We start from the raw sequence: 22,057 nt of genomic DNA on the forward strand, positions 1-22,057 counted from the left end.
TTTTTTTTAGCAAAAGTTAAGTACAATTATTGCATTAATTTATTAAAACTTTAACTTAATATTTCACTTGGAAATAATTTAAGAAAACTTATATTTCTCTTGTCAGAAAAATGTAAAGACGATCTTTGTTATAATGAATTTTTACGTGAAATATACGGGTTTTTCAGATTTGAGATAAAATTATTCCATGTATTTTTTTTATTTCACACGTTATTTTTTCTTTGATAAATTAACTTTAAGTTATAATCTTTCAAACATAATGAAAAAGTAACCGAAAATTTAAAAAACATTACGATTAGCAGGCGTTCAAACCCATATCCCCACCCAGTCAGCCATTCATTTTGCACGTACCTATTAAAAATGGGTAATATCCAAAAATACCGTTAGGGCTTACAACATGGCCGCCAGAAGAGTCAACAAAAAACTGCGAATAAAATATATAAAACTCGTAATTTCTGTTTTTAAAGTGGGTTGTCAATTTTCTTTATGAAATATACTTCCAAAATAAACTATTACAGTCGTTTAAAACATAATAGAAGTATTATTTTTTATTTTTTAAAAACAATGTTTACAAAATGTCTACGAACGTGCGTAGACATTTTGTAAACATTGTTTTTAAAAAATAAAAAATAATACTTCTATTATGTTTTAAACGACTGTAATAGTTTATTTTGGAAGTATATTTCATAAAGAAAATTGACAACCCACTTTAAAAACAGAAATTACGAGTTTTATATATTTTATTCGCAGTTTTTTGTTGACTCTTCTAGCGGCCATGTTGTAAGCCCTAACGGTATTTTTGGAGATTACCTAAAAATGCTGGTGATCGGTCTGACTCAACTAAATATCGTCCTGTTAGTTTTCTTTCTATTACTAATTTATTTTAGAGGTTAGTCAACAGCAGGCTTGTTCATTTTCTGGAAAGTACGAGCCTCTTTAATGATGTTCGGTGTGGCTTTCGTGGTTTTTGCTCAACATGTTATCCATTAACAGTTGTAATTGAACAGATCTGTCGGTTTATGGATAATTCAGGGGAGGATAGGGTCATTACGTTTGGCATTTAGAAAGCGTTCAACGGAGTCTAGCATTCTTCTCTACATAAACTTCGAAGTTATGGCATTGGCGGTAAAGTTCTTGACATCATTAGGTCTTTCCTTTCAGATCGAAGTGTGTGAGTAAGTCTTGATGGAGTATCTTCATTTTCTTTTCCTATCAATGACAGTTGTATTTTGATTTTAAGACGTTTCGATATTAATAGTAATATGTAACTATTCTGATGATTTTATGCATTTTAATCTTTTATACAGAACTAATTGTACTTGCCCGGTGTTGCCCATAATGTATTTTTTTTTACATTAAAAAAAAAAAAAAGATTTCGTTTCTTTTTCAAAATATTTTTCTTTTCAACTAAATTAAAAGAACTCTCTGAGGACAAATTATTGTATAATACACGTTATGTTCTTTTGTCCAAACTATTGTAATATACTTCCGACTTCGAAATAATATTTTATGAAAAGAATTATATCGAATTACACTTTTTTTTCTAGTTGGGAGTAACCACATCAAGGCTCAAAGGCCATTCGAGGACAAGGGTTCATGAATAAATTAGGTTGAATTTGATTATTTGTGGGGACTGTTCAATAAGTTGTTTACATTTGATTTGAAGGTTACCATGTTGTATTCAACCGGAAAGCAGGCCAGCGGAACAGTGCTCCACAGGCGGGTAGTTCTTTTCATTTTTACTATTCATAACAACATGCTGCACAGATCTACGAGAAAAAAAGAACGAGAATCAAATTGGTACAAAGCTAAAAAAAAAAAAAAAATTGGAAAAATAAACTGACCGACTTAGCTTTATAGATTATATTATATTAGATTACATTAGATGTAACTACTTGGTGTTTCCTGGGGGGATTTTTAAATTTCATTTCTCTTTTCTTTTCATCAAATAATTTTTAAAAATATGATTTTATAAGTTAAATTTAATTATTACGATATTGTTTAACCATTAAATCATTAAATTATTAACTGAACCATATTTCTCTGAAACTAAAAACTTAAATGTAAGCACTGCTAATGTAAACTAAAAACTTAAATGTTGTTAAATGCAAATAGCTTAGAAAAAGCATTCGTTTTTAGTCGCCTGCAAGCGACTCTATAAGTCACTCCGTCGGTCTGTCCATAACACTTTTGTGCTTGGCGTTTTTGGTTAAGATCAAAGGTCTGTTGTTAATAGATGCTGTTCTTAGCTTTTTACAAACTAACCCCCATTCCTTACCCACAAAATTTTCTTTTCTCTATTCACCCCCATCTAGAGGGCATCCCCACTTAGAGACTGACCCACAGAAGCCAGGTTCCTTTTACAAACCTAGTGGAACGGGCAGTCTATCAACTAGACGGGTTGGGAGGGTCCTACTAATCGCCCCCTCCCCCCACCCCGCCCTCGACACAAATGAATTATTGTACTAATTTTATTGTTATCTTTTTTTGTTTTTACACGTCAATAAAAAATGTTTTAAAAATTAGGAGTTAAGTAGGATGTCCCCCAGTATGAAAAGGTGAATGCGATATTATGGTGAAAGATACTAGCTGGGAGAAACTTTTGATTTTGTTTAGTTCTGGAGTGACAAGGATGACCAACGACCCCCCCCCTTTTGAGTTGGCCATGTGCCTAAGTTTTTTGTTCATTGTTGATTTTCAATGTATTTTTAACATGAATAAAGGATTTAATATCTCATAGTGTAGTATCTGTTCCGGCAGATACTGCAAGCAAAGACCATATGTGGGGGCAACCCCACATATAAGACCTTGGTCAATGTAGGGCCAACCCTTCATACCAATTGTCACTATCCAGCTCCCCTATTCCCGGGGAGTTGGTCCTCATTTCCCCTTCACTCCTCACATTAAAAATCGGCCTTGTGCCTAATTTGCTCGGTGGGGGAGCAAATAAATTCCCTTTTCTTGGCCTTTTGCCCAAGATCAAAGTGTAGTATTTGTTCCGGCAGATACTGCAAGCAAAGACCATATGTGCGGACAGCCCTACATATAAGACCTTGGTCAATGTAGGGGCAACCCTTCATACCAATTGTCACTATCCAGCTCCCCTATTCCCGGGGAGTTGGTCCTCATTTCCCCTTCACTCCTCACATTAAAAATCGGCCTTGTGCCTAATTTGCTCGGTGGAGGAGCAAATAAATTCCCTTTTCTTGGCCTTTTGGCCAAGATCAAAGTATAGTATCTGTTCTTACTGCATGCTGTACTTACGTTTGTAACTTTGTGGTATAAAGTGGGGATCACTTTTCTTTATTAATTTAATGCAAAATGATCACCCACTTTACAACCAGTCAGTCTCAAAGCCATTCAAGTAATTCTCCAGATCATTCAAGTTATAAGTAATTTCGAGATAAAAATGAAATGTAATAAGTCCCCAGACGTACCTCTCCATCGTACAGTATATCGATACACTAAGGCTGACTGGGATAGCTTCCGTACATTTATAACTGATCTACCTCTGCATTCCATATTTAAAAAGGATGTGTCCTCTATAGTATTAGACCTGACGGAATGGTTAATTGTAGGTATTGATCGTTTCATACCCTCGAAAAAGTTTCAGCAAAAACCTAACAGCCAGCCATGGTTCTCTCCAGAATGTGCTGCTGCCATTGCGCACAGAAATCACCTTTTCCACTGTTTCCAACGTAATAGATGTATGGAAACTAAAGCCGCTTTCAGGACTGCCAGCAACCATTGTAAGAAAGTAATAAAGAGCGCAAGATGGTTGTATGCTCAATCTGTTAAGTCCAAAGTAGCTGAGCAGCGGCTTGGTTCCCACCAGTTTTGGCAAATAGCAAACAGAATTCTGAACAGAAGTGTGCGCTCCATTCCAACTATCATCAATGGACCTGAGGTAATCTCGTCAGCATCAGACAAAGCCAAACTCTTTGTCAAGAACTTTTCAGCTTATTCTACCTTTTGCGATCAAGGCCGCCAACCCCCAATATTTCCTCCTGTATCTGAAAACACACTATGTGATATACGTATATTTGTACGTGATGTTGCCAAGCTAATCAAAAACCTTGATTCCAGTAAAGCAACTGGCCCGGACGGTATTCCAATTATTGTACTCAAAAAACTTCAACCTGAACTAGCGCCCATACTTACAAAACTATTTAAACGTTGTCGTAAGGAGAATAGTTTCCCATCTCCCTGGAAAATTTCATCAGTATGCCCTGTATTTAAGAATTCAGGTGATCGCTCATCCCCCTCTCAGTACAGGCCAATAAGTCTCCTGTGCGTCATGAGTAAGTTGCTGGAATCTGTGTTAAATTCAGAAGTAATCAACCATCTCAACAAAAATAACCTTCTTAGTGACACTCAATATGGTTTCCGTTCTGCTAGATCTACAGCAGATGTGCTTAGAGTTATATCTCATAGGATTAGCAAATCTCTCGACGGAGGCAACCTTTCTAGGGCAATTGCTCTTGACATATCTAAGGCCTTTGATAGGGTATAGCATAAAGGTTTACTTCATAAGATCTCTAGTTATGGTATTGCTGGAAATGTCTTCTCAATTATTAAATCATTTCTTTCTGATAGGTTCATAAGAGTAGTAGTTGAGGGGCAAAAATCAAAAGCTCACAGTATTAATGCCGGTGTCCCTCAGGGGTCCATCCGGGGCCCAACTCTTTTCTTGATCTACATTAATGATCTTCCAAATCACATCCTTACATCATTTGTAGACATCTATGCTGACGACACTACCATTTATGGTAGCACATCTAAGACAGTAAACGACCAAGTTCTCTCCAATTCTCTCTCCTCTGATCTTGAGCACGTAGTACAATGGGGTAAGGAGTGGCTGGTTACTTTTAATGCATCTAAAACCAAGCTTCTTTCTTTACATCATCAACATTCTGATCCACATCTGGCATCAATTGAAATGAATGGCTCTCGTCTTCAGGAGGCCTCAAGTTTTGACAAGCTTCTTGGCTTGACCATTACTCCTGATCTTAAATGGAACACGTACATCAAATCTGTTGCCAAGGCCGCTGGAAAAATGGTGGGATCTTTCTATCGATCCAGTAGATATCTCACTGCTGATGCAATTCTCTATCTATATAAGAGCCAGGTACGTCCAAGGATGGAATACTGTTGCCACATCTGGGCAGGAGCTGCTAGAAAGGACTTGGCCTGCCTTGATAGAGTTCAAAATAGACTTCGTAGCCTCGTAGGAGATGTCCTTTTCTCTTCCTTGCAACCTCTATCTCACAGAAGAGATGTTGCGAGTTTGTCTCTGATGTATCGTTATTTTCATGGAAAGTGTTCGACTGAGCTTCAAACTATGGTCCCCCCTCGCAAAACTTTCACAAGAAACACTCGTCTAGCTGTAAACACTATCAATAATTCCCCCCACTCTTTATCTGTGTCTAAACCTAAACGTAGATTCCATGAACAAAGCTTTTTTATTAGAACTGCACGCCTGTGGAATTGTCTTCCGTTTTTCTGCTTTCCGGCTGACTACAATATGGTTGTCTTCAAGTCTAACGCAAATAAGTTCTTGATGAGCCGTTCCATATAAGTTATCAAATTTAACAAATTTTCATTACTAATGATTATTATATTGTCCAATTTCTACTGTACACTCTTTAACCCTTATCCTTGAGTGGCCTCTTGGCCTTGATAATGAGTTGATACCTATGAAAAAAAAAAAGAAAAAGTCCAATGTGAACAAGTTCTAATTGAATCGTCCCCCTAAGTAATCCAAGTTACAAAATTCCTACTGTTTACTATGCTAAAATCACAATGACTAATGTATACCTATTAACCCTTATCCTCGAGTGGCCTCTGGGCCTTGATAAGTGGTGACACCCTTGTAAAAAAAAAAAAGTTGTTTTTGGAGGATTCCAGTTATTTTTTAAGCATTCGAGTCATTCTTAAGGTCATTCAATTCATCCTTAAGTTCATTAAAGTCATTCTAAGTCATTTACTTTTTATTTATTTAAGTCATTTCAGCCCATTTTTCGGTCATTTTAGTTTATCTTTAAGAATTTCATGTCAATCCTACGTTCACGCATTCATTCATTACAAGAAAGCACGCAACTAATGCCTATTGGCCTTGTTTAAACTGCAATTGAATTCTTATATGACGTCAGAAATACGCGCGTACATACATACACGTATAAAGTGGTCTAATGTACATCTATCTATCTATCTATCTATCTATCTATCTATCTACACACACACACACACACACACACACACACATATATATATAGTTTCGCATTAAACGTTTGAAATTAGATATACACACACACACACACACACACACATATATGTGTGTGTGTGTGTGTGTGTGTATAGATATATATACATAAGATTATTTCTTTAAAAACTACATGTTATATATTTCAGACGTGTACCATAATTTCATTCACGTGTTTGAACCTTTTACGATTTAAATGACCGTTAGTTGCTGATGATTTGAATTTTTTTTTTTACATAGGCATCACCACTTATCAAGGCCAAGAGGCCACTCAAGTATAAGTGTTAAAGAGTGTACAGTAGAAATTGGACAATATAGTAATCATTAATAATGAAAATTTGTTAAATTTGATAACTTATATGGAACGGCTCATCAAGAACTTATTTACGTTAGACTTGAACACAACCATATTGTAGTCAGCCGGAAAGCAGGAAAACGGAAGACAATTCCACAGGCGTGCAGTTCTAAGAAAGAAGCTTTGTTCATGGAATCTACATTTAGGTTTAGGCACAGATAAAGAGTGGGGGGAATTATTGATAGTGTTTAAAGCTAGACGAGTGTTTCTTGTGAAAGATGGCGAGGGGGGACTATAGATTGAAGCTCAGTCGAACACTTTCCATGAAAATAACGATACATCGGAGACAAACTCGCAACATCTCTTCTGTGAGATAGAGGTTGCAAGGAAGAGAAAAGGACATCTCCTACGAGGCTACGAAGTCTATTTTGAACTCTATCAAGGCAGGCCAAGTCCTTTCTAGCAGCTCCTGCCCAGATGTGGCAACAGTATTCCATCCTTGGACGTACCTGGCTCTTATATAGATAGAGAATAGCATCAGCAGTGAGATATTTACCGGATCGATAGAAAGATCCCACCATTTTATATAGATAGAGAATAGCATCAGCAGTGAGATATCTACCGGAGCGATAGAAAGATCCCACCATTTTTCCAGCGGCCTTGGCAACAGATTTGATGTACGTGTTCCATTTAAGATCAGGAGTAATGGTCAAGCCAAGAAGCTTCTCAAAACTTGAGGCCTCCTTAAGACGAGAGCCATTCATTTCAATTGATGCCAGATGTGGATCAGAATGTTGATGATGTAAAGAAAGAAGCTTGGTTTTAGATGCATTAAAAGTAACCAGCCACTCCTTACCCCATTGTACTACGTGCTCAAGATCAGAGGAGAGAGAATTGGAGAGAACTTGGTCGTTTACTGTCTTAGATGTGCTACCATAAATGGTAGTGTCGTCAGCATAGATGTCTACAAATGATGTAAGGATGTGATTTGGAAGATCATTAATGTAGATCAAGAAAAGAGTTGGGCCCCGGATGGACCCCTGAGGGACACCGGCATTAATACTGTGAGCTTTTGATTTTTGCCCCTCAACTACTACTCTTATGAACCTATCAGAAAGAAATGATTTAATAATTGAGAAGACATTTCCAGCAATACCATAACTAGAGATCTTATGAAGTAAACCTTTATGCTATACCCTATCAAAGGCCTTAGATATGTCAAGAGCAATTGCCCTAGAAAGGTTGCCTCCGTCGAGAGATTTGCTAATCCTATGAGATATAACTGTAAGCACATCTGCTGTAGATCTAGCAGAACGGAAACCATATTGAGTGTCACTAAGAAGGTTATTTTTGTTGAGATGGTTGATTACTTCTGAATTTAACACAGATTCCAGCAACTTACTCATGACGATAGAGAGTAAATATAAATGCCGTAGTGTGAGCTAAAGCAACCCGGAAGCACATATAGGGTAAGTTAGGATCTTCCCTGGAGATGTTCCTTTCCACATGGAAAGTTATCCCTAATATAGGCACATATTCCATGCCCATGGCGATCTTGGGGGTCAGATTTAGAAGTTAAGTTAGAGTATCCTTTAATTGCGAACTCTTCTAGGGAAATAGCCTGTCCAATGCCAGTTTCACTTAAAAATAAAAGGTTTGGTTTAGTCTCCTGTAATTGGGTTTCAACCTCTGGAAGGTTAGAACGTAGACCCCTGATGTTGGAGAAGGAGACATGGTAGTAGGGGTCTACGTTGGAAGTTGGAGAACCGGGTTTAATCGTGTATTTTTTCTTGAAACTTGTCATGATGAATTTTTGGAATTTGTGGACTAGGTCGTCAGATTTACTTAGAGCAGGACAGAGAGGGGAAACTAAGAGAGAAAAAGAAATGAAGAATTTTTTAATTTTTTTTATTTGTAGCTAATGATAAGGTAAAGCCGTAACAATTACCCACTAGTATGGCATCGAGAGGCCCCACCAGAAGCTACTGCATGGTCCAGAATCCATTCACCAAACGGCAATACAGCAGCCCCAGTACTTTGCACCTGTTAGTAGGACAGCCTCCTTGGTGGTTAATCCAAGGTTCGGGTCCCTGACTATCAGGCGGATAACGTCAGCCCAGACAAAACGTTTACCTCCAGCACCCTTACTAGTGACATAGCTACAAGGATAGACATAGGAACAGAAAATTTCCGCCATCTCTGCCAACTGTTCGCGCAAAATACTGCCAACCTAGAAAACAGCTTTTTCTTCTCCCTTTGTCAGAAAAATCACTCATTAAAAAATGAGGACTGAGGGACAAATAAGAAGAAGCGAGAGTAACAGGAGCTGCCGATAACGCATCCACAATGCGTTTTCTACTCTCCATTAAAAAAAAAAAATTATTAAGTATTCTACTTAATAAAAGTCCAACAGACGTGTTTAAGGGAAAGTATGGTGATAGATTCCCCTTTCACGAACCAAGAATGAGTACAAATTCGTAATCTATTTTTGCAATCAACTTGGTAGATAAATAAACATTTATGGACGAGAAAAAAAAAGCTAGCATTTAATAAAACAGAAATACATAAATTAAATACTGAAATAAAATGAAGTTATTAATATTTGAATCTAAAAATAAAAAGTATGATTAAAATTGAAATCACTTATCTCAACAAAAACACGTCCGTCTCCAAAATGTAAACTGAAATGAGGAATTTAAGTTAACAGCGTTCAAAAAGATTTTTTTAAAAAATTAACCGTTAAAAGAAAAGCGTGATTTTATTCTGAACTTTAGCTAGTCACGTTTTAAGAAACTTACGATATAAAAGAAAAGCGGATGGGGGGGGGGTTCTTCCGAAAGTTAGTTGGTGACGTTATAAGTAATTTCGAGATAAGATGGAAGCCAGCGTAATTAAGGGGTGATAGACTGAAAAGGATAATATAATGTATTGAGTATACAATATTTAAGATCAACTCGGTAGATAAATAAACATTTATGGACGAGAAAAATAAACTAGCATTTAATAAAACAGAAATACATAAATTAAATACTGAAATAAAATGAAGTTATTAATATTTGAATCTTTAATCGCCTTTTAAATGATAAAAGGTCAATCTACGCCAATGAAATGATGATACGTCTTTTAAATATGTAAATAAATTGTAGTTTAGCTTTCACATTTGTGAACGAGCACTTTATGATTTATTTTCAAACTTAACCTGACACTTCACACACACACACACACACACACACACACACACACACACACACACACACACACACACACACCTCTCTCTTTCTCTCTCTCTCTCTCTCTCTCTCTCTCTATATATATATATATATATATATATATATATAAAAAAGGGGAAGAAAGAAACAAAATGCTCAATGATTCGTCTGTTCCGTGGGGGAATTCAATAGAGTGTAGGTTTGAATATATATATATATATATATATATATATATATATATATATATATATATATATATATATATATATATATGAATGAAAAGATAACTGATAAGTTTAAAAAAAAGAAAAAATCCTTCCGTATTTTTTTGGTTTTCCCCCGCAAAATTTGGCGATGCTTAGTTCTAAACTGAGATTATTTGTAATATCTCTATTCGGTTACGCATGCGCTATGCCAGAGTGCACGCACATTGAATTCTAGTATTAGGCTAAGCTGTTCTAATTATCGGATTATGTTAATACTGTGCCTCATATTGAAGCAGGTCAAATACAACAATAAATGCAAAAAAAAACAAAAAAAACAAAAAAAAAAACAGAAAAACATAGCAATCACGTGATAAATCGTTGTATAATTCCGAAATCGTTGCCTATAGCAACATAATAATAATAATAATAATAATAATAATAATAATAATAATAATAACAACAACAACAACAACAACAACAACAACACAAGGAAAGACAAACGAATCAAAAAGTAATTCCAGTACGCGGGTTCCTTTAGTTTTATTTCCCTTTGGTTTCTCTGTTTTTCTTTATTTAAAAAAAAATTTAAAAAAAACAATAAACACATTAAAAAACAAAAAAACAAAAACAAAAATGAAACGTTCCAATTGTCGAAATTAAACTTAACAACATGGAATTTGCTTTCACTTAAATATTACCAATGTTTCAGAAATGTTAACAAACCAAAGCAAAACATCTATAATTTTATAGCATAAAAATATACTTATACGGTAAATAAGTCACAGTTTGTGTTTCATTCCCGACAAGAGGCTATCAGGCAATTAGCCTCACGATTTCTCCCGGGAACGAATCGCAAATGTTTCTGTGCAGCTTTCTCTCCTGAAGTATAATTTTTATACTACTACTACTACTACTACTACTACTACTACTACTACTACTTACTCAGTTCTACTCATTCCTTGGGCACTGTTCGAGTATATGGACCCATCTATGGTAGAGTTTTACAAACTAAGGCGACCATATTACTCACCGAGTTGGTGAGAATATATATTCCAAAGTTCATTATGATCAATTCCATAGTTTAGCAGCTTATTCTTAACAATAAATATAACATATCTTCGTGTTTAATATTAAAATTATATATAAAAACATTACTATGCCCATATTACTCATTGTGAATATATATTCTAAGCAGTCATAATGACCCGTCTATTAGTTTAGTTTATATTAGAACCTATCGGGATCATAGCAAACTCAATATACTAGATGGAAAAATTATCAAACAAGAAAATTAATGGTGAATGTAAAAACTGAATCAATTATAATATTTATTAATCCATGAAATATTTAGATAAGAAATTAAAATAAAGAATACAGTTCTTTTCTTTTTTTGTGTGTGTGTGTATAAGATTCTCAAGATGGTGTATAGCGCCGAAATATTAATTTTAAATAAATAAATATTTATTTACTAGTAGTTCAATCCAGATTTGCTCGGGCCCTATGTACTGTTCATATGTGCATATGTATAAATATATATTAAAAAGTTTGACTCATTTCTATGTAACCTACATTTAAAATTTCAAGTGTTTGGACCCAAAATTCATGGAGGAGTTTGATATAGTCTGCAAATGTCAACTCTTTCAACTTTGACCTCTTGGCAGAAAAATTTGCGCCCCAAAACTGATTAAAAAGCTTGCTGCAAGTCTGAATACCTTTTATGTAAAATTTAAAATGTTTAAACCCAAAATTTGCTGAATAGTTTGCTAGAGATCACAGAGGTCAAATCTTTTGAACTCTGACCCCTTGGTAGCCAAATTTTCGATTAAAACCGATTAAAAAGCTTGCTCGATGTCTGAATACACTTTATGTAAAATTTCAAATGTTTAGACCAAACGTAGGCTGAAAAGTCAATTTTTTAAAACTTTGACCCCAATTTTGACCGCTTAACATCTATTGTTTTGGGCTGAAATCAAAATTAAAATGTTTGATCCATGTCCAAGTAGCCTACATTTAAAATTTCAAGTGTTGAGATCCAAAATTAGCGGAGGAGTTTGGTAGAGTTTTCAAAGGTCAAATCATTGAACTTTGACTCTTTAACAGCTAAATTTCTGGCCGAAAACCGATTAAAAAGATTTTCCCAAATCTTAATAAACCTTATGTCAAATCTCGAGTCTGTAGACTGAAAATTGACAGAGTAATTTGGTAGGGAAATGTACACACACACAGACAGACATACAGACAATTTCAATTTTATAGATATACTAGCAGTTCAGTCCGGCTTTGCTCGGGACCTATGTGCTGTTCATAACTTACCCTATACGTGAATACACTTTATGTAAGATTTTAGATGTTTTGACCAAAATTTGTCTGAGTAATTTCGTAGAGACCGCAGAGGTCAATATTTTTAACTTTGACCCCAATTTTGACCCCTTAGCATTTATTATTTTGGTCGCAAATCAAATTTCAATGTTTTACCCAAGTCCATGTTATCTACATCTAAAATTTCAAGTTTTAGACCCCAAATTGGCGAAAGAAGTGGGTAGAATCTGCAAAGGTCAAGTCTTCCAACTTTGACCTTTTGGCAGCGAAATTTTCGCCCCCAAACTGATTAAAATGCTTGCCGCATGTCTGAATACCCCTTATGTATAAATTTCAAATGTTTAGACCAAAAATTGGCAGGGTAGTTTGCTAGAAACCGCAAAGGTCAAATCTTTTGAACGTTTACCCTTGGCAGCTCAATTTTCGACCCAAACCAATTAAAAAGCTTGCGCTATCTCTGAATACCATTTATGTAAAAATTCAAATGTTTAGACCAGAAATTGGCTGAGTTATTTGGTAGAGACCGCTGAGTTCAAATTTTTTTAAAAAATTGACCCCAATTTTGATCCCTCAACATTTAGTGTTTTGGGCTCGAATCAAATTAAAAAGTTTGATCCATATCTAAGTAACCCACATTTAAAATTTCAAGTGTTTAGATCCAAAATTAGCGGAGGAGTTTGGTAGAGTTTTCAAAGGTTAAATCGTTGACCTTTTACCCCGTGACAGCCAAATTTCTGGCCGAAAACCGATTAAAAAAGTTTTCCCAAATCTCAGTACTCCTTACGTCAAATCTCGAGTCTGTAGACTGAAAATTGACAGAGTTATTTGGTAGGCAAATGTATACAGACGCAGACAGTTTCACAAAAACAAAAACAAAAACGGTTAATTTTTTAAAAATTTGACCCCTATTATGACCCCTTAACATTTATTGTTTTTTGCTGAAATCAAGTTATTAAGTTAGATCCATGTCCAAAGAACCTATATCTATAAGTTCAACTGTTTAGACCTAAAATTATCGGAGGAGTTTGATAGAGTTCTCAAAGGTCAAATCGCTGATTTTTGACCCCTTAATCGCCAAATTTCTGGCCGAAAACCGATCACATCCATTTTCCCAAATTTCAGTACCCTGTATATCAAATCTCGAGTCTGTAGACTAAAAATTGACAGAGTTATTGCGTACACAGACACACACACACACACACACACACACTCACAGACAGACAGACAGACAGACAGACACTTTCACTTTTCTAGATATATAGATATCATACTATATTATATAAGATACTATATAATTATTACCAAAACGTCGCAGGCTATGAAAGCCACAGATTGGTAGCAGTAACTCGAGTCTAGAGCTTGAGGTTGGTGGCTTTCATGTTTCATGGTTGCAGCGTTGTCTGATGGTAAAAATAATTATATAATAGCAGGGAGACCCGACATTTTTCGGGATTGAATTAAATCAACAAATGTTCCGATATATTTGTCATCGAAATCGATGAAATTATCCATTTTCAATTAAATCGATTTATTGTTTGCTCTCACCGGAGAGCCACCACGATTCATTAGGAGAACGCTTCACATACCTCCCCGCAATGACTTACTCGACAATACATTGTATTGTACTGTAGAGAACTTACTGTCATTTTATTTGAATTAAAGTTTAAGTCAGGTATCATGGTTCAATAGTGCTCTAAACAGAAACACTGATTTTGAACGAGCCCCTGTTATATCAAAGAACCTGCTGTTGATTTTATACGCCGATCGCTTCTGCTTGTGTGGTGATAAAACTTCTGAAATGCACTGGTGATGTTAGTTTGTACCAGTATGTTAACTTTGGTCCAAATTTGACTGTCTTTTTTTTAATCGAAAATTTTCGATTATCGAGTATTTATAGTTATCATAATTATTCCGATACAAAACCTTTCTAAGAATATTCCCAGACACATAGAGTACATTTGTGTGAAATTTCAAAAAAGACTTGGCGCAGCCGTTTTTGGAGTCCGTAAGGACTGAATTCTCTCTCTCTCCCTCTCTCTCTCTCTCTTTTTCTCCCTCTCTCTCTTTCTCTCTCTCTCTCTCTCTCTCATACACAGTGCCTTTTATATATAAGTAGAAATATATATAAGCACAAACAGTAGCATTTACAAGATCAAAACTACTTAATGCATTATATGCAGCGTAGTTCTCGGCGATAAATGCCAAATTTCTTTAAATTTGAAAACTAAAATTAGTTTTCTGGAAAACCTAAAACCTTATGAATTATAATCGTAATATTTCTGATTGCCCACCCCTATACACTCTTTAATCAGAAATATATTTATTGTATAAATTATATCGAATATGAAACTTCTATGAAATGAATAGATTCAAATGCTCTTATGATATTAATTGCTCATCACAATGCATATTATCATTTATCTAAGCGAAAGAGGTTACAAGTAGCGTGATCACGTGATGTGGTTTTAATTAATTTAAAACGCTTGACAATTTTATTTTATTTTATTAGATTTTTCTGTTTCAGCAGCGATTTTACGTTTTAATTTCGTCCAACGGAGTATGAGCACTTCCAAGAAGTGCAAAGCATAACACACACACATGCACTTAAAAAAAGCATGCGTCATCCCTACACAAAATAGAACAAAAGAAGAAGAAGAAGAAGAAGAAGAAGAAGCAGTAAATGTCAACTGAACTTTTGTTTGGGAAAAAATCTGCCATCTGCTAATGAAAACATTAACCCGAGGGAGGGAATGACAACGAATCTCATTTGTTAGCCCGCTAGGCTAAATTCCACGTGTCCATAAAAAAGACACATAATAAGACGAATTCCATGTATTTTCGTCTGGCGATTCCCTACGGGGATGAAACGCGGAATCTTCTGTGTAGCTTAGTTGCCATAAATATATTTCATAACTCACTATCTAGTTCTTCTCACGCATTGAGCACTGTTGAATAAATACTGAAAATTGATATATAGAATACATTTCCTTACAACATTTTACGTGAATACATGAAGTAATAATTAAATATATTATTCTCGGCGGAAATGCTGATTTTTTTCTTCAAATTTCAAAACTAAAAATAACTTTCGTTTTTCAATCAAATCGATTAATTGCCTGCTCTAGTGGGAGACACATCACGGTGCGCTGGGAGGGAGCTTTACATTCCTTTCTGTAGTGAAGTTAAGTGTAGTTAACTTTTGGAAATTATTTTTATATAATAGTTTGAATTGAAGGTTAAAATTCAAAAGACAAGTATCATGGTTCGTAGCAGAAACATTCATTTCGAACGCACCCCGATCACATCAAAGAACCTACTGCTGATTTTATATGCCTGAACTTTCTGCTTGTTCGGTGATAATGGCTTGAATTTAATAAAAAAGTCAAGTACCATGTTTCACTTGGGCTTTAATTAGAAACATTCATTTCTAACATGCCCATGTCATATCAAAGAACCTACTGTTGATTTTATATGCAGACCCTTTCTACTTGTGTGGTAATAAACTTCTTAAATACACATGGGATGCTAGGCTGTATAAAGTATTAAGTTTGGTCAAAATCGCCTGTTACTTCTTCCCTAAGATATTTTCGATTATCTATACTTTTCGAAGACATTCCGATATAAAACATATCTAAGAACACTGTCAGATACATAGAGTACATTTGTGTAAATTTCATAAAAATCGGCCCAGCCGTTGCGGAGTCTTTAGGAAACTCTCTCTCTCTCTTTCTCTTTCTCTCCTCCCCCTCCACACACACATACACACACACAATGTTTCTTTATATCATAGGTAGCTAGCTAGCTAGCTAGATAGCTAGCTAGATAGATAGATAGATAGAAAAAGAGTTAGCTAGCTAGATAGATAGATAGTTAGCTAGATAGATATCAGTCAACATAATACAAAAGCACATTAGTAAAAGTGAACGTTCGTAAAATAATTCCACAAGATAAAATCAATCAATTCGCTCGACAATGCTTCTCGAATTTTTCTGACTTTCAAAAACTGTCATTTGAATCTTTCAACGCCTGCATTGCCATCTCTATGTTTCATTTATATAAATGTATCTCGGATCTCCGAGCAACGCACGTTTAGGTTCTCACGCAAGATGTTCTTCCCAAATATTGCTACGTTTCGCCCGCTGAAGCACCTGTGTGTCGATGATCGCCACAGGGACCACAAATACCGATAAACTACAGAAGGATTGTGTTTTGTTATTTTAAATTGAGGTTAGACTTTTCTGAATCCGTCGTGTTCTGACTATGCTCATACACACAAATAGGGCTACTTCTTTAAACGCCGGAGACTTTTCGCCACGCATAAACATTCGTTCACTAACTACAGGCTGTAGCTGCACAAAAGTGCTTTGAGACTCATTACATAGTAATGGACCAACGTGGTCCAATTGAGAACGACACGGACGGCCATCTCGGAAAGATGAATGATATGATAGTTTCTCCTAAAATACACTTCCCATATTTACTTTGTACATGGAATCTAGGATCTGTCATAGATTTTCGGTTAAACTGTACTTATATGGGGTTGAGCTCACTCTGGAAATATAATTTCGAATACATTCAGAAAACCCTCTGATTGATCTAAAATATAATTATTAATTCAGGTAGATGCCTGCGCGAATCTCGCTGCGCAGAAACAAGTTTAAGCATTTTCATTTTGGACAACGAAAAGTAAACTTCGGTGCTGCACACGATTTTTTTCCAAGTATTACGCCTCAGTTGAGGTAGTGTAGTATCTGTTCTGCTGTCTTGAAACCATTCTCCCAAGCATTACCGCATCCTTTGTGGATAGTGTGGTATATGCTCGTTCGTCATTATGATGTCTTCTCATCCAATGTCACGTGGCTATAATACAGATTCTTACTTAAAATCCTTCATCAGAAAAAAAAAAAAAAATAATAATAAAAAAATGCAGACCACGCCTAGTGCATTTGACGTATGCGGATTTTTTTGATGATACGAAAAAAAGAAACCGCCTACAAAATTAGCTTGATACGTTCTTGGTTTCCTAGCATAGTGATTAATGTGTGCTAAGTCAATTAGTCACATCAACGGTGTATTAAAAAAACAACAAAGAAACAAACAAATAACTACTTCCATTCGTTCGACTAGTGTTCACTGCTTTTATATAAATAGGTACAAAATAGTTATTTATCTATATCTGTATGTATAGCATTATTATTTACAATAAATATTTTAATGTTCACAGCCATATATGTTTCATCTGAACTTAGATCCATCAGTATGGCTATATATAACTATTCTGTCGGTCGCACGATTTGAACATTGCATTGAAGCCATGTTGTTTTATACGAACGGTCGCTTTGTTGTTAGCTAGTAGTCAAATCTGATACTTGTTCTTGTTGTAATCACTAGTTGTTATCATTCATCGATTATTTTCAACGCCTTGTTAAACGATGTTTTTATTTGCTGGTAATTGCTTGATCAAACTGTTTCTAACAATGAAGAAAAAAATAACAAAACAATGATATTTCTTAACTGTTACCTATTCATTTTTTAAATCTAGGTTTACATTTTCAATATGTTAGCAATAAAATATCGACTAAAAATATTTTAACGTATATTCTTGTGAAAGCTCTACTACTATATAGTACGTATGTGAGTTCGTTTCCTATGGACTCGAAAATGACTAAGTCGATTGTAGTGATATTTCACACGAAGGTACTTTTTATGCCTGGCAGTGTTCTTGGATAGGTAGTCTATGGGAATATCTTTAATAAGCATCGGTAATCGATAATTGAAATAATTCGATGAAAGAAAGAAAGAAAAGGCGATTTTGGTCAAAGTTAACATCTTACACAGCCTAACATCACAAATACACACGAGAAGTTTTATTACCACACAAGCTGAAAGGCCCAACATATAAAATCAACAACAGGTTCTTTGATATGACAGAGGCACGTTCGAAATTAATGTTTCTGTTTAGAGCACAATTGCATCGTGATACTTTACTTTTTTAATTTTAAACTTTAATTTAAACCATTATATATCAAAGATAATATTTTATAAAATCAGCAGTAGGTTCTCTACAGTGCAATGTAGACTACGATGTATTGTGGAGTAAGTCATTGCAGGGTGACATTTGAAGCTTCCTATTGGTACACTGCAATGTGCCCTCAACTAGAGCAGGCAATCAATCGATTTGATAAAAAAATGGGCGATTTCATCGATTTCGATAATAAAAATATGGGAGTCTTGATCATCATTCAATCCCAGGCAACGTCAAGTCACCCTGCTCGTCAAATTTTAAAACAGTTCAAATATATTCTAAACTTTTTTTAAAAGAATTTTATTTCAGGACAATAATACAATTTTAAAATTACAGTCATATATACGAACAAAAATATGCGACCCATAATTCCATTCTTCTAAGCATAATCTCGTCCATTTAGGAACAGAAGGTAGTGTTGTATCTGTTCAGTTGTCATGAGATTATCCTCACAGGCATTTTCCCTTTTTGCTTGTGAGGTAGTATCTGTTCTGTTGCTATAATACCACTCTGAGAAAGATTACCGTCTCCTTATTTTCTTGCAAAGATGTAGTTTAGTATCTATCCTTTTATCATAAAATAATATTCATGCAGTATCTCCTCTTATGGGGGGTAACATAGGTTTAGAAGAAATTTAATAACTGGCTGTTTATTAGTGAAAACAACATTTACATTATATACTTATGGGAGGTGGTTGAGTCTAAATAAAGACCGTAATAGTGTATGAATGTAGGATTGTTTTAAAGGGTACTCGTTAGAAAGATGAGAAAATTTGTCAAACGATTATGTATTTTGACAAAAACGAGAAATTCGGGTTTGTTTTTGGAAATGTTTCTTTTTAGCGAGTAGCAACTGTTTCGGGACCTTGTCGTTTCAATGTTACAACAATGCTATCAAATTGATGTTTTCTTTCTTTTTTTTTTTAAAAATAATTCGATAACACAGCTAGACGTTTTATCAGTCCCCAAGTCGAATTTTCATTTTTGAAAAGAATAATCTCCTGCCTTTGAAAGTTATTTTCTGCTGTCTCTGTCCATGATATTGTTACCAAATTAAAAAAAAAAAAGCCATACGCAATAAAATTTAAACTAAATAAAATTTAAACCAAATAAAATTTAAATAAAATAAAATTTAAACAAAATAAAATTTAAACAGAATCAAATTTTCAAACACAAATTTCCCGCGTTTCTATCGACCGCTCTGCATTTAATTCTATCCGCAATATTTTATTTAGTTCAACTTCAATTTGAATGTTTTTTACACTTGTGTGACCTTGATGCGTGCTTCTAGCTTTATTTTATTTTCTTATTTATTTCTAATATATTCTTTTTTTCTCCTTTTGTATTCACGAATAATTCCAAATTTGAAGACAGCAGTCGTACACACGCCATCTTTACTTGTCTAAATCCGGCATAAATGTTGGGATGTACAGTGAAGAGTAAAAAAAAAAAAAAATGGAAGAGAATGAAAAAAGGAAGAGAATAAAAAAAGGAAGGGAATGAAAAAAGGAAGAGAATGAAAAAAAGGAAGAGAATAAAAAAAGGAAGAGAATGAAAAAAAAGGAAGAAAAAAAAGGAAGAGAATGAAAAAAAGGAAGAGAATAAAAAAAGGAATAGAATGAAAAAAAGGAAGAGAATAAAAAAAAGGAAGAGAATGAAAACAAGGGAGAGAATAAAAAAAGGAAGAGAATGAAAAAAAGGAAGAGAATAAAAAAGGAAGAGAATAAAAAAAGGAAGAGAATGAAAAAAAGGAAGAAAATAAAAAAGGAAGAGAATGAAAAAAGGAGAGAATAAAAAAATGAAGAGAATAAAAAAAGGAAGAGAATAAAAAAGGAAGAAAATGAAAAAAAGGAAGAGAATAAAAAAGAAAGAGAATGAAAAAAAGGAAGAGAGTGAAAAAAGGAAGAGAATAAAAAAGGAAGAGAATGAAAAAAAAGGAAGAAAATAAAAAAGGAAGAGAATGAAAAAAAGAGAAAATAAAAAAATGAAGAGAATAAAAAAAGGAAGAGAATGAAAAAAGAAGAGAATGAAAAAAAGGAAGAGAATAAAAAAATGAAGAGAATAAAAAAAGGAACCGAATAAAAAAGGAAGAGAATGAAAAAAAAGGAAGAAAATAAAAAAGGAAGAGAATGAAAAAAGGAGAGAATAAAAAAATGAAGAGAATAAAAAAAGGAAGAGAATAAAAAAGGAAGAGAATGAAAAAAGAAGAGAATGAAAAAAGAAGAGAATGAAAAAAAGGAAGAGAATAAAAAAGGAAGAGAATAAAAAAGGAAGAGAATAAAAAAAAGGAAGAGAATAAAAAAGGAAGAGAATAAAAAAGAAGAGAATAAAAAAAGGAAGAGAATGAAAAAAAGGAAGAGAATAAAAAAGGAAGAGAATAAAAAAGAAGAGAATAAAAAAAGGAAGAGAATGAAAAAAAGGAAGAGAATAAAAAAGGAAGAGAATAAAAAAGAAGGAGAATGAAAAAAGGAAGAGAATGAAAAAAAGGAAGAGAATGAAAAAAGGAAGAGAATAAAAAAAGAAGAGAATAAAAAAAGGAAGAGAATGAAAAAAAAGAAGAGAATAAAAAAATGAAGAGAATGAAAAAAGGAAGAGAATGAAAAAAGGGGGAAAAAGGAAAAATTCGAGAATATTCGAATATTTTTTTTTCATTTTTTTTTTCTCGATGTCACTGCCAACGGTGAAATAAGATTTTTCAGTTTTGTCTGCGATTGAGTGATTTTGTGTGCGTATGCGCAAATGTGTGTGAGCCTGTCTGCGTACTGAAAATGTATCGTCATCGTTAAGCTTGTGCGCTGGTTGTCTGAAAACGGATATTTGTAGCTATGCATATCCAATTTAATATCTCGTTAGGGGGCGCTTATTTCAGAATATTCGTATTCTTTTTTTTATTATTATTATTTTTATTTTATAGCTGAAACTGTTGTGAATTATCTAATGAGACCAGTGCATCCCAACTGGCAGATATTTTAAATCTGATGGGTGAATATTTTTAATTAAATATATTTATTTTGTCTTTGAAGACGTCATTGAGTTAACCATAGCATGCTGATGTAGATTAAATAACACACACGCAAACACCCCACACACAAATATAGACATATTTCCACAGCCAAACAACGTCACAGCTCATACAAGCCATGAAGGCCAACAAACCGGAAGTATATCCAAGACTCGAGTGTCGCTCTCATTTGGGCTCATCAGTTAAAAATATTGGAACTCGAAACTCGAATCTCTATCACTCTGTCACTTGAGTCAAAATGAGGGCGAAATTAGTCTTGGGCTTCCGGTTTGTTGGTTTCGTGGCCTGTGTGAGCTGCAACGTTATTTGGCTGTGGAAATAATTATAGCATCTCACACTCTGAAAATTTTGACACACACACACACACACACACACACACACACACACACACACACACACACACACACACACACACACACACACACACACATACATACATATATATATATATATACAACAGGAGATAATTATTATTTTATATATACACACCTATAATATAAAATTATATAATATATTCCGTATATATTTTCAATATGTACTTTAACAGTAAGCAGAGCTTAGAAATAATATGAAAGTATACTTATGACAAGTGAGTTACATAGAAACCGTTGTGTTTTATTCCCATGGTGAAATCGCCAGGCTGTTTAAAGAACAAAGCGCAAACTATTCTTTTTAGAATTGAACAAAATATACCTATATGTCTATATTTATTATTTTATT

The 22,057-nt window shown here is 34.3% G+C and overlaps 1 pseudogene; it reads left to right on the plus strand.

Annotated features, from left to right (window-relative positions):
• The first annotated feature begins 3,198 nt into the window (after nt 1-3,198).
• LOC145273888 (U2 spliceosomal RNA) lies at nt 3,199-3,334 on the plus strand (annotated as a pseudogene).
• Nucleotides 3,335-22,057: the final 18,723 nt, after the last annotated feature.

This window comes from Euprymna scolopes, chromosome 4 (assembly GCF_053919585.1).
Source record: "Euprymna scolopes isolate OS-2025 chromosome 4, ASM5391958v1, whole genome shotgun sequence".
Lineage (NCBI taxonomy): Eukaryota > Metazoa > Mollusca > Cephalopoda > Sepiida > Sepiolidae > Euprymna > Euprymna scolopes.